The sequence below is a fragment of the Eurosta solidaginis genome, chromosome 4 (assembly GCF_040869045.1).
Source record: "Eurosta solidaginis isolate ZX-2024a chromosome 4, ASM4086904v1, whole genome shotgun sequence".
NCBI lineage: Eukaryota > Metazoa > Arthropoda > Insecta > Diptera > Tephritidae > Eurosta > Eurosta solidaginis.
This window is the reverse complement of record NC_090322.1, coordinates 80,675,206-80,690,568: the sequence shown is the minus strand read 5'-3', so window position 1 is coordinate 80,690,568 and position 15,363 is coordinate 80,675,206.

Sequence of the window (15,363 nt, the reverse complement as noted above, 5' to 3'; positions counted from 1 at the left end):
GGTGTGCAGACTATCGATGTTTAGCATTACGGGAGCCCTGAAAGCAACCCCGACGGCTGCACTGTATGTCATTCTACACATTCCACCTGCAGACCTGGTAGCACAGAATATAACATTAACAACTGCAACGCGGCTCGGTGCCTCGGGGCAGCTTGAGCGCCGACCTAATGGCCATAGTAGTATAGCGTCATCAATCACAAGACGAACCTGATTCCCTATCTGCGCTTCGAGGGAGATCTTAAGGCCACAATAGGGATGGACGGTTGGCGCAAGGGTACGCAAATGGCGGACGAGGCGATACATGTGTACACAGATGGTTCCAAAGTAGTGGAAGGAGTAGGGTCTGTGGTATACTATGCTTATCCGGAAATAAACAGATCCCACAGGCTGCCGGATTACTGTAGCGTTTTCCAAGCGGAAAAAGTAGCCGCAACCAAAGCAGTAGAAACCCTCGAAGAAAATAGCCAAAGCTGCAATCGTGTTAACTTTTATATTGACAGTCAAGCAGCAATTAAGGCAATAATCTAGCATACCATAGCATCTATATGCGTATCAGAGTGTAAGCAGTCCCTGGAGAGAATCGGGACAGGGAGAAGCATACATCTATATTGGGTCCCAGGGCATATGGGAATAGATGGGAATGAAAAAGCGGACGAACTAGCTAAAAAGGGCGCATCCCTTGATGCTTGCTCCGTAGACGTCCCAATTAGACTGGGCGAGATTAAGCGAAGGCGACCAAGCGGGAAAGGCGTGGGTTAAAGCGCGGGGCTGTCAAATATCGAAGATTATGTGTAGGTCTTACAACCTTAGACTAACAAAGTTGCTTCTATCATTAAAAAGAGGGGACTGTAGGCTCATGACGGGTATTCTGGCTGGACATTGCCTTCTGGTGTCACATGCCTTTAAATTAGGCTTGGTCAGTGACAGCAGATGTAGGAAGTGCATTTGCCAGGCTAAGACTCCAGCTATTAGGAGTGATACAGCTGTCAGATCTAGAAGCAGCAAGTGGCTTAGGTCCTAGGAAGCTTCTAGTATTTGCTAAGAGAACGCAGCTATTTTATAAGATAGGTCCTGGTTTTTGATAGGGTTTTTCAATTTGGTCGTTAAAACAAAGTTCTGATAACACTGCGGACTCAATCAGTCTATGTGAGGTCCTCATGGACCGGCCAGTTCAACCTAACCTACACCTCTTTGTTCAACCCCAAATATAAGCCGCCTTGGTGCCTCTTTGCACGTACTATGGAAGAAATTGTTTATGGCGTACACAATCACCAATAATCTTTTAACGCAATCGTCATGGCTTATTTCGTCAGTCAGTTTTCCCAGCATCGCTTTAAACACTCGATTCACTCGGTCCATCTGTCCATTAGGTTGAGGGGATGCTAGCAACTTCTCATCAAAAATGCTGAAAATTCCAGCGAGGTGAAACAAGTACCTTTATAGCTTACTATACGTCTCGGTCGGCTGTAGTATAGTTTAACATATTAAGTAAAGGAATCCACTACCACTAAAATGTGCTTGCGTTTAGATTTCAGTAACAGCAGTGGTCCAAAGTGGTCGATGTGAATAGTGTGAAATGGTAAAAGCGTCTTGGGAATGGAGTATAAGATTTCCTCTTTAGAATGAGGAGGGCTGACGTACATCATACATTTTAAACAATTCCTAATAAACCTTTCCACTTTCATTCGCATACGTGGAAATCAATAACAAATAATTAATTTGCTGGGAATTTTGTCTATAGAAAGATAACAAATTTTCTCGTGTATTAATTGCATGACATTTTTTCCATTTCATACAGTACGTAAAGCGCATCTTTACCGTCAGACTTAGTTCAATATACTAATCCATTAATCAATTTATAATCTCTAAGATCGTCATTTTCCAGTTGCTTTCGCAACGACCGAATATCTTGATACCTTTCTTGGGCTCCTTTAATACGAAAATCTACTCTATCTGAATTTATGATTGACGCTATCTGTTTCCTGCTCAAAGCATACATGTCCCATAGAAGAGCCGTTCCTGTGCTGTATTTTATAATTATAATTTTCGGATTCTATCGCCTATGTTGCTATCCTAGGATTCAACCGTTTTCTATCGAGAGTCGTAGCTAAAGAATTGTAATCAGTGACTAACGTAAACTGTATACCTTCTGGGTAATGTCTAAATCTTCGTAGTGCGTGTCTATGGACAGCGTTTCTAATTCAAAACTGTGATACTTCGCCTCAGAGCTCGAAGCGGTTTTGGAAAATATGAGAGCGGGTGAAATTTGTTATCTTTCTGACGTTGCAGCAAAACTGCACAAAAACCAATACTACTGGCATCACAATGTGATTCAGTTCCCTTTGTCGGGTTGCAGATGGCTAATACAAAGTTCGTAACTAGTCTACACTTCGGTTCCACAAAGGCTTCATGGCATATGTCATCAAAATAGAATTTTATATATTTTTTAATAAGTTTTGCAGGGGTTTAGCAATTTCTGAAAATGGCTACATAAATCTGCGGAAGTAAGGAAACATCCCTAAGCACGATTGTAACTGCTTCAGGTTCGTAGGAGGCGGAAAGATTTGTATGCTGTTTATGTGGAAGCTATTCGGTGCAATTACTTTGTGGTTAACTTTGTAACCTAAATAGTAAATTTTTCTATAGATACCCGAATTTACATTTACTTAGATGAAGTTCTAGGGTGTGAAATTTTATTCCGTCCAATACCGATTCAAGAAGTTCCGCATGTTCCTCAAATCTTTCAGTGGCAATAACTGTATCATCCATGTAGATAATAATTTTTTCCTCGTCTAGCATATCTCGGAAAATATTGTTGATAAATCGTTGAAATACCGCGGGGGCATTTTTCGGCCCATACGGCATTTTTAAATATTCGAACTGTCCGTGAGGGGTTAGGTTAAAGGGGTTGGGGTTAAAATCGATATTTCGTACCTTAATGGTTCCCTTTTCATATTAGGGTTAAATAAGTTGCATTTACAATTTGCTTCAGTTTAGTATTTTGCTTATTCATAAGTATGCCATTTATATCCAGTTCAAGTTCATTAACAGGGTTTGGCTGCACCATGATAGAGTGTGCTTTAGAGCCAGCCACGGATTGGGGAACTTCGGAAATATTTAATTTGTTTTTGTGTCTTAGATTCAACAATTCCACACATTTGTTCTTTACACTCGTCAACCTAATATTAGCTGTGTTTTTTTTAACTATATACATATACGCTTAAACTTTATATGGACTGCTAAGCGTTAAACTTTGTCAATTCTTCTGAAATTGCTGCGCAGAAAGTTAGTAATCCTAAATTTCAATACGCATTATATTCAGATGCAACTGAAATATGTGTCTATGTTTCACCTCCACATATGGTGTGTGTCTTCTATTCACCGCAACCGATTCAGCTATAGAATATATGTATACTATCGCCAACAGAGGTGTGTGTCTCCGCTTTTTGGTACAACATTTTATATAGCTAGTTGCCGCTAGATGGGTCTCCTAAACATTATCTAAGTGAGGATAAGCGTTTTTTTTATACTCGCAAACGTAGACGTATAGACGTGTAAAAAAACATGGCTATTAAATGTACTGAGAAAATCACGTCCCAAAATAACTGGTACCACCATGTTATCATCTGGTATAATATTCAATTAAATTTTATTTATTTGTTTATTAAAGTTTACATAACAAAACGTTTTCTTTATGATATTAATATTTTTTCCTCCGATGCCTTTAAATTTTGAGGGATATTTTGTTACTAGATTCTTCATCACTTATTTTGGAACGTATGTTTCTCGAATAAAACTGACTAACAACCGGTATCAAACAAAGAGAAAAATTTGTCAGATATGGACTTATTATCTAACTTGAAGGTAATACTTACGAAATTGAATGCGCTTACTACTTCACTAAATGAATAGTTATTATCAACCTCACCAACTTCTGCAATCTCGTTGCGAGGTTTAAGAATTTTCGCCGGATCCATGTGGTTTGATATGTCCGTATTTGGAGCAGTTGAAGCACTTTGGCTTATTGTCGCTCACTGTTTTCGCCGCAGTAGCTTGCTTCGTTAAGCCTGCCGATTCCATTAGGAAATATTTTCGTTGGAAGCGGTTCACCTACGTCTTCAGTTCGTTCAACGTCCTAGCCGGCAAAAGTATGTAGGCATTTGGCACAGCGTTGCCTATGCCGTCAATGATAAAACCGACGACCTCTGTCTCCCCTATGTTTGCCTGTTTGGTTATGCCCTTCATTGAAAGGATATGGCAGTGCAGTGACTCTTTCTTCTTGTCCCACTTACGCTTTGGTAACATTTTATATATTTCGTGCCTCTGCACCGGCACGTCGAATTCGGTTAACGGAGCTTTTTTCTAATTCGTTGTAACTCAATGCCCTTGTTGTTAATAGAAAAGCCCTTGCTGTTCCCGAAAGGCAGCAGCGAAGGATCAGCAATTTAAATCGCTCGTCTACACTTAACGACTCCATTACTTCTTCGAAATCTTGTATAAAATGGTCTACCATAACCGATACGTCATCTTCACTTAATTTCGGAATGGCCTGCTCAATGTCAGCCAAATCTATTCTACGCTGTTGTTGTATCACGCCACTAACTTTAATATCGTCTATCTCCAAAGATTATCGAAAATAAAGATGTTGCAGGCGCAAACTTCGGTGGAAAGCAATATAATTTAAGCACAGAAATACACTGATTGGAGTTTTAGAGAGTAAAAGCTAAAATTCTGAATACATTAGCTGAATAAAAAGTGTACAAATAATTTTTAAATAACAAATACAGACAGTGGTAGTTTAACAAATTCTGCTGAGGTAAGTGGTGAATTTGACCTACTAGAATTTTGTGAAGCTTGCTTCACACGATTTTTCGTCCCTGCAACATCTTTATTTTCGATAATCTTTGCTATCGCCTTCATCAGCTATAGCATTTTAACTCTTTTCTGTAAAGCCGCCAACTCGTCTTCTACGTTAGTGGAAATCGGTTTGGCAACGACCCCGGCGGCGGTTATTTCAGTCAAAGTGGAATTGGTATCATAGTTGGTTGTTCTTGTAGCGATAAAGACACTCCCCCAAGGCCTTGGGAAACGTTATCGCTGTTGATGGTCCTGTAATAAATAAAACAGTTTTTGTCGAGTGGTCGAACCGAATTGATTTCTTTATTGACAAAATTGGTTCTTTTGTACAAATATTTCCTATTTATTAAATACCTATTTACATTAATACTTACAAACTTAATGTACATAAATTCCTATATGCAAGTCAGCATATAGTGTCAATATACAAGACAATAACCAATTTAGATGCATGTACTCATATGTACATATTTGTATGTACTCAGCTCTTCGGTCAATGCAACTATTTGACAAACGTAAACAAATATGAATCATATATGCAAGTATGCATAAATACATATTGAACTGAAGTGGATCACACTCTTTATTTTGGACAATGGTATTCGCTTACAGGTATGTATATATAAGGCAATTGAATATAGTGTAAGCATAATAGGGGGACTCATGAGAGCATATAAACTTATAGGGTGTAAAATTATATTCATTTACACACACTGTTATATAAATGGACCTAGTAATACTCTTAATAAACTTGATTGTTTATCAGCTGTATTATTGCCAAACAAAATGTTTGTGTTTGTTATACAAATTAAAAAATGCCAAGATTAAGTGAAAAATCAAAACTAAAACGCCTTTACTTGCTGATGTTGGAGATTTCTGATAAAAATGCCTGCTGTAATGTCTGCAAGGTTGCATTCCTTTGAGTTTACCGCGTTTACACAATGAAATGTGCGCGTAAATTTATACAAATTGTGTAAATGATTTTTCATACAAAATTTGACAGCTCGTTTACGCACTAGATAAATTTATACGTTTACACACTTTATAAGGCATTTATACAGTTACATGAGTCCCCCTAATGAATTTCAAGTCATACTACACCATCCGCCTTTGAAAGAATAGCCATATATATTGGTAATTATGTGTGGCTATTCAAGTGACATAATTAAATTTTAAGTGTTTCTATTTTGTGTTATTTTACTTTATGACCCACTTAAATTTGCTTATGTTTACAAAATTTCAATGGTTCATTCACATTCAATTGTTGTGTGGTCGTAATTTATGATATAACTAGCTTTACCCGGCGTACGTTGTAACGCCCGAGATCGAATGCATGTTGCGTTACACATTTTCATAGGGAACACACACATAGAATTTGATTTTTGTAGCAGACTAGCATATTCCCGTGGGTTCCACCCCACGTTTCTATAAAAATATGCAAAATAATTAACACAAATTTTAAAGTTATCTAATTTAGGTACTGCTGAAACCATAGGATATACAATATTTTTTGTAAATTATTTGGAGTATAAATAAAAAAGATTTTTTGATGAGCCAACTCTGGAGTAGGCTACCTATAATTGGCCATGGGTGAAACATGAGTTGGTAAGATTGACTCCCACTACAGCTAATGACTGTCCTTCAGCTTTATTGATAGAGATTGCGAAAGCCAACCTAATAGGAAATTTGAGGCGTTTGAAGTTTAAAGGCATATCTGTCGGTATTGATTGCATCCTTGGTATGAAAACTTTGTTGTTTTTGAAATTTCCCGATCAAATCATTGCTTCAATGACATTGGAAGTTTTGTGATGATAAGCCTTGTCGCATTACATAAGCGCGGAGGATCCAAATTACGAAGCATAATATTATGGACCCTTTTTTAAGGATCAATCGATGAGGAGGAATTCCTGGTGGCTCCAAGGAGTTAAGAAACTCAACCGGACAATGCACAGCTGTGTCAATGGATTGATAAGTAGTATCGTTTGTTTGAATTTTATATAGATATAGAAGATGTAGACAGACTGAAATTAACAAAAAAAATTTAACGGCGGCAGATCACTAAACGTCCAAACGGAATAACAGCCAAACTCACATCCGTAGTTAAACTTTAGCTGTTAAAATAACCTAAGTTTATACGGCAGCCATGGTTCTCAAAAATCCCATTTATAGGGAAGGTGCCTCGCTTGTTTTTCCCCAATTCCATGTTTTATTGGAGGTGTTAGGACTAAACGTCATATAGCTCCTTACCAATTTGTATTATCCTACCATTACTACATCCAGAGATATAAGGTATGATATATTCCATTTGTATTGGAGGTGCCACGCCCCTTCTCCCTCACCCCACATTTTATTTGTGGTGTTATATAACTCCTTACTGAATTCCAATGTTCTAGCATGAATACCTTCAGAGTTATGCAGTATCGAAGATTCCATTTGTATGGCAGGTGCCACGCCCCTTTTATATATCGAAATTATTTTTAGCCTATGACCATCCCTGGAAGGTTTCAAGTGGTTGTGCAAATTTGGTTGTGATCGGTCGATCCGTTTAGGACGCAACCCGATCTATACCTACATACATACATACATATATAATCTGAGTTTTATATATATAGATGTAGACAGACTGAAACAAAAAATTTTTTTTAACTGCGGCAGATTACGAACGTGTAAAAAGCATAACAGCCAAATTCAAGAATGCAGTCAACTTTAGGTGTTAAAATAGCTTAAGTTTGTACGACAGCCATAGTTCTGAAAAATCCCATTTGTAGGGAAGGTGCCACGCCCCTTTTGATAGTTCGTTTACATAGCCAAAAAACAAAAACATTTAAATTTGAAATTCTTAATTATGAAATATGAAATATGAAAAACTTTCGTCTTGATCGAAAGAACCTACAGCCAAAATTTGGTGATGATTGTAGTATGGGAAACACGTTTTCATAGGGAACACACACACAGAATTTGATTTTTATAGAAGACTAGCAGACCCGGCAGACGTTGTTCTGTCCTAAATTTGGTCTATCTGCATATAATTTAATAAACTTTTTCCGTCTAAACCTGCCCTCGCGCCCCTCCCTCTTCCCTTTTTCTTAATCCTTTTATTCACTCCTTCCTTCCTCCATATTTTTCGCTTCATCTATCTCTATCTTCGTCTCACTCTATCTCTATCTCAGTCTCCTTCCCTTTCCATCTTTTCTCTTCTCTCAAGTTCTTCTCATTCTTCTTCATCCCTTATTGCCAGTCCCAGAGGGTGGTATGTATTTTGTTCCAGTCCCATTCCGAGTCCCAGTTCCACTCTGAGCCTCAGTCCCAGTCCGTCTCTGGTCTACTTCTACTTTAAAGCTCAGCAACAGCTATTTTGAGATGAGAATTAATACCATTTGAGCTAAGTTTAAGAATAAAAATATAATAAATATAAGGCGTCGGAGGTTACGAAGAGATCTAAGGCCAAGCTTCTCTTCCAATTTGCGTCGTGCTCCTCTTGATTTTCACTACAAATTGGCCGGACGTGACCTACATGTTTCATGCCGACTCCGAACGGCATCTGCAAGGCAGATGAGTTTTCACTGAGAGCTTTTCACGGCAGAAATACACTCGGAGCGCTTGCCAAACACTGCCGAGAGGCGACCCCGCTCAGAAAATTTTTCCTCTAATTGAAAAACCTTATTTCTAAAATTTTGATGTTGGTTTTGCCCGGGGTGCGAACCCAGGGCATACGGTGTGGTAGGCGGAGTATGCTACCATCACACCACGGTGGCCGCTAAGTTTAAGAGCTGGCATTAATGGCATACATATATGAAAGGTGAATCAAAGGTAATTTTACAACTAAAAAGTCATTTTTGTTAAATTGGTGATAGAGGATATTGAATAAAACCGACGATATCTGCCTAAGCAATTGATAACCTAAGTACATTGCAAAGTGTAAAAATAAATTACTGAGATCTATAAAACTTTCTTAAAATTATAAGGTATACTGTTAAAAATCGGCAGTACACCTGTGCAATTTGCAAACTATCTAAGATTTACGTTGTTTTTGCTTGTGTTAGCAGATTTATGGAAGTATGTATTTTGTTAACGCTTGCTTGCAACTTTGCAGAATGACGAAAGTGTAATATACTCTCTGGAAGATGCGGAAGATGTTGAATGTGTGGTGCAAACACTACAAACGACCCCACCCTCCCCTTCGCGGACATCAAATTCATCAAAAAAAAACAAAAAAACCAGGGATATCTTCTTTCGAAGAGAAGATGCTCGATATCGAAGAAAAAAAATTTAACTCATGCACAGAAATAAAAAAATTTTAAAAGAAAAAAATGAATTCAAAAGGGAAAAACTTCGCATAGATAAGGAGTGGAGGAAAATGAAGCACGAAGTGGAATTGAGAAAATTGGCTATTAAGGAGGCTCAGCTCTAAATTTTATTTAAAAAAAACATCATTATAGGGACAACATGTTTAATGCGGGTCACCTAAAACAAATTTTCTTCGATAACTTAAATAGTTACCTTGTTTGATAGAGGATCAAAGATATGGAGTTTCCCTATACTTTGGTTTTAAAAAAATTGTTAATTTAAAGCGAAACCTTCATTTCTTGTGTTGGTCATAACTTTACAAGACAAGGAATGGAAATTCCACTTCAAATTAACAATTTTTTGTAAAGTATGCAATTTTTTTAAAACCAAAGTACAGGGAAACTCCAAATCTTTGATCCTCTATCAAACAAGGTAACTATTTAAGTTATCCAAGGAAAATTTGTTTTAGGTGACCCGTATTAAAAATACTGTCGTTATAATGAATTATAAATTTTATTGTTTTGTTAGTTCTTAGATTCTTAAGTATTAATTAGGTAGTTAGACTGTTAAATATTTTTAATGTTAAGGGCTTCTCAGCCACAGCCGAATGAGTAAGTCATATTAATATATTTGTGTTATAGTTTAATAACACTGGCACACAAAAAGGAAGTGGTCTGTTCATCGAACTAGAAAATTGTTTGAATTATTGTTTGTTTACATAGTTTTTTATCGCCAAGTGGATGAAACTTGCAAACTTTGAAGATAATTCTTCTGCTTATTATTATAAATTGAGCACGAATTCGAATCAAGAATCCAAAAGTAGACAAAAGCTTGCTTAAAATAATTGTGAAGTAAGCGGGAGAATGAATTACTTTCAAAATTCGCGAGTTTCGTGCACTTTGCGATAAAAAGGTATGTAAACAAACAATAATTCAAAAATTTCTTTAGTTCGATGAACAGACCACTTTTTTTTTTGTGTGCCGGTGTTATTCAACTATTACTGTAATTGTTTAATTCAGTCTTTCCATAACTTATTGTTTACAGCTTTGGTCTCGAAAATAATTTTTTTTGCATTAAATACTAACGTTGTTACATATGAATAAAAAAATAATCCAATATTATGTCGTTCTACACAAATAAACAAATTCTTATTATTTAACGCGACAAGAAGATGCAAGTACATACTTATTTCCCCATGAATTCATAAAGATTTAAAAAGGTAACAATTACTATTTAATATAATTTAATAATAGTAATAAATTTATGAACTCTGAACAAGCATTTTTACTATTTGAGCACTGTGAAGGACGCATCTCAGACATTCTGTTAAAAAGATCGTATCTCAACAAACTCGTCAAAAAAGTCAAATCTCTCTCTCTCTCTCTCTCTCTCTCTTACAGTGAAAAGAAAATAAATTAATTTCCAATCGTTTCTGTAAAAAAATGTTGTTCAGTTACAACCTGTAACAGGATTTTATTGACTATTTCGCTCAGATACGACCTTTTTAATAGAATGTCTGAAATATTCTCTGCTTAAGAAAACTGATAAGATATGAACTTTCTACAATATCTTTGTATACACATAAAATAACGTATTAAGGTAGGGTTGTATTAAAGATATAAATATATATATATATACATAATAAGAAAGTTCGATAGGTGCGGACGTGTTTATTTTTGCTCCGCAGTTTTTGTGTGTATTCCTGGGTATCTTTATGTTTTTTTCCAAAGTGGATCTGGGAATGGTCTTTAATCCTCAATTAATAAATGATTTGAGTTAGTGACTGGAATCTTGTTCCAAAGTATATACTTACTATAATTTATCTACAAATGATAAATGCAAAAATAACTAATCTTTGCTTATTATTTAATTTCTTACTATGCCGTGTGTGTGTGGTCAAAAGGTTGATCGTGGTCAGCCGAAAGTATGTTGTGCGAAGTGCAATGACCTCTTCCACTTAAAGTGTGTGAACATATCATCGACTGATCTCGAATTTCTTCTCGCATCAAACAGACATTTTTTCTGTAAATCTTGTACGGCAGAGCGGCGCGCCTCTATACGTAGTCCGCCACCAAACTCTCTCTCTAAACAATATCGGTAACAATATGAGTGCAAGTGAAAATATAAGTAACCAACAACTACTTTTGCTTGACTTTTCTAAAAATATTGAGGCGCGTAGAAAATGCTCTCATTCTCACTACAATGAATGCGTTAAAAGACGATAACATTAAACTTTCGCAAAAGCAAGATGCTCTATTTGCCGAAGTTCGCTCTCTAAAATCTTCGATTGTTGATAAAAACACAGAAATCTCTACTTTATCATTGGAACTAAAGAATGTGCATAGTGTTGTTGCTGCTTTTGCCAATGGGCAAAAATCAACTCGTGCTGGTTCTTTACTAAAAGATGACAATAAAGAATTGGCTGAAAAAACAAAGAAGCCAACCAATAACAACAAAGACAATAAATCTGATGCGAGTGCAAAATCAATGCAGGCTGAATTGTCCAAAAAAACAAAGCATCCAAGCACTAAAAACAAAGACAATGACATGCTCTCGGGTGCAAAAACAACACAGCCTGTAAATAAATCGGCGACTAACAATGTCTCGGCCTCTAAAGCTAAACAATTAGCTAATATAGCTAAACAAAATGCAAATACCGATTCGGCTGCAACAACAAATCAGCCTCTAATTGATTTGTCTTTGACAAACACAACCAGTAGTGACTCTCAATCGCCTGCCATGCAAAGCAATAACACTATGACTGCAAAGAATGTGATGCCGTTGAAGTCTGCCAGTGAAACTGTGCCTACTTATGCTGACGTCACTATTATGGTGAAAGGTAATAATAAACAATCTGCATCTGATGACGTTGCTTCTGCCAGTGAGACCAAGTAGGTGCTGGCGTCACTATTATGGATAAAGGCAACAATAAGCAATCTACATCTGATGACGTAACTTCTGAAATTAAGACAAACAAATCCAAGAAGGCTGCTACTATCGTTGTAGGCAGTAATGTAAATGCTGATCTTAATCTAGCTGTTCGCCTAAAATGGTTACATTTATCCTCATTCAAGCCGTCAGTTAATGCAAGTGATATCATCAGTTACGTATCAAAAAATGCGAATATTTCGCCATCTCTTATTCATTGTTATAAGTTAGTAAAGAAAAACACGGATTCTAGCTCGTTAGTAAGATGCAATTTTAAACTTGGGGTCTCGACTTCAATCTATACTGATGTTAAAGTAAAGCCGCTTCGTTTTTTTCAAAAGGGCAAAGGCCAAACGCTCAACCCCTAGTAAATAATCCGCAAAATTCAATTTTTAATAATGTAAATATTTACTACCAAAATATCTCGGGGATGAGAACTAAAGCTAAGGATATTTTCTTAGTCACTTCGCGCTGTGAATATGATGTGTATGTCATAGTTGAGACCTGGCTCAACAATGATTTCTTTGACGCAGAATTTTTTGATACTACTTTGTTTCATACCTATCGTAAGGATAGGGATCCAATCAAAACGGGATGCCAAAGAGGTGGCGGGGTACTAATTGCCGTAAGACGTACCCTCCTTTCTTCTTTCGTTCAGCTCTCCAATACTGACTCGCTACTGGACCAATGTGTGTCTCTATTTGTGGGCTGTTTGGAAAGCTGTTTTTTGTGTTTCGTATATTCCGCCTTGTAGCAATGAGTCTCTGTACTGCGCGCATGTGAATAATATTTTTGAAGTTTACGAAAAAAATGTAAACAGTCATTTTTGCGTTTTGGGTGATTTTAATATGAACAGGGTTGTTTGGTCAAAATTGCTAAATGACAATCTATTAACACCTATGAATGTCAATCATCAACATGAAATATATTTTTTAGATACTCTTTTTAGTGCCAACTTTGTTCAGATTAATTAATTTGTGAACCAGCTAAATAACATACTGGATCTTATTTTTGTCGATGAAAATTTAATTTCTCACTTATCTGAGTGTCAATTTCCTATCTGCAAATCGGACATGCATCACGTACCCTTATCTTTATTATTAAAATTCATTGAATTTGTACCTAACAACAATACCACTCAAAATACTCCCTCCTACAATTTCAAAGATGCAAATTTTGATGCACTCAATTCGAGTATTGCTGAAATTGACTGAAAGTCTATTTTCTGTGCTAAAAATGCCTCTGAATGCTTTGAAATTTTTCTGCTGCAGTTATCTGATATATTTAGTAGAAATCTCCCCCTTCTTCGAAGCAAAATACATAAATTACCCTGGTACAATACCAGGTTAATAAAGCTTAAAAACCTTAGAAATAAGTATTTTAAGTTGTACAAAGCAACCAACGACTTTTCAATTAGAGATCGATATTTATTATACATGAATCAGTTCAATGTGCTTGATAAGTTTTTATATAATAAATACATCTCCCGTTTCGAAGAAGAGTTAAAGCAAAATCCCAAGGCCTTTTGGAACTTTGTCCGTACAAAAAAAGGTTGCTCCCATATTCCAACCTCTGTCAATTTTAATGGCATTAGTTCAAACAGTTTAGTGGATACAGTGAACCTTTTTGCTGATTTTTTCAAATCTAATTTTGTTGTTGACTCTAATATTTCTGATGTTAGGGTTGGTTCTGATACAGCTAATTCCTTGGACTTTGGCTCATTATTGGTATCGGAATCAGATATTATTATTGGCATCTCGTCCCTACAATCTTCTTTAAAAAAAGATATTGATGGGCTGTCTTCTTTTTTGGTTAAAAAATGTAGTAGTTCGCTATGCGTGCCGTTGTGCCATATCTTTAATGTGTCATTGTCCACTGGCGTTTTCATTGATCGATGGAAATTGGTTTCTATTACTCCAATCTTCAAGTCTGGAAATAAGAGCGAGGTAGCAAACTACAGGCCAATCTCTAAACTATCAACCTGTTCAAAACTGTTTGAGAAGGTAGTAAAGGAGAAGTTGGCTTTTGCTATTAAAGGAATAATCGATCCATGTCAGCATGGGTTTGTTGCGTGTCGTTCAACAGTGACAAACTTAGCTGTTTTTTCGCAGTACTGTGTTTCTGCTTTTAAGGATGGGTATCAAGTTGATACTATATATACAGATTCCTCTAAGGCGTTTGATACCGTGTCCCACAAGATACTTCTTCAGAAACTTGAGTACATTGGTTTCCATTCAGCTTTTCTGTCATGGTTAAAGTCATACCTGACAAACCGAATTTTATTTGTTGAAATCGAGAATATGAGGTCGTATGAGTTCTTGGCAACCTCTGGGGTACCACAAGGTAGTATTCTCGGTCCAATCTTATTTGTTATCTTCATTAATGACGTCGGCTTATATTTAAATCATTCAAATTATTTACTTTATGCTGATGATTTAAAACTGTTTAGGCGTATCACCACTGTATCTGATGCATTGCTCCTACAGAGAGATTTGGATGCTCTTAATGTGTGGGCTTTTAATAATCATCTGAGACTTAACAGTATGAAATGTTGGCATATCACGTTTTCTAGATCTACAAGTGCGCTTACGTCAACATACTATATCGCTAATACATAACTTGCCTCGGTCAAAGAATTTCGTGATCTTGGTGTCATTTTCGACTCTTCGATCACTTTCGTTAACCATGTTAACTATCTTATACCAAAAGCGTATGCTAATTTAGCTTTTTTACGGCGTTACGCGAAGGATTTTAAGGACCCATACACTAGGAGTATATTGTATAATTCATTAGTGCGATCTAAATTAGAGTTCGCCTCTATCATATGGAATCCCATTTACAGCACATACTCTGCTAGAATTGAAAGGGTTCAACGTAAATTCATTCGATTCGCCCTCCTACACCTTCATTTTGTTAATCCCCTACCACCTTATATAAACAGGTGCATGCTTATAAATGTTATGCCACTGCATGTCAGACGCTCAGTACAACATTTAATGTTTATTTACGATATTATCTCTGGTACTATTGATTGCTCAGCTCTGTTGGATCAGTTAAATTTTCTAGTTCCTAGTAGATCTCTACGCTCTCATAATATATTCTACGGTGAAGTTCTGAGAACCAATTACCTTAGCTTTTCCCCTCTCACAAGAGGTCTCGAAGAGTTTAATGAAATTTCCAGAATGCTAAATCTTGACTTTGCAATGCCCAGGCCTTTGTTTAAGTTACGGATTGAGTCTTACTATCGAGAAAATTTATCTCATCCTTGTATTAATTAATTTTAGTTGCTTA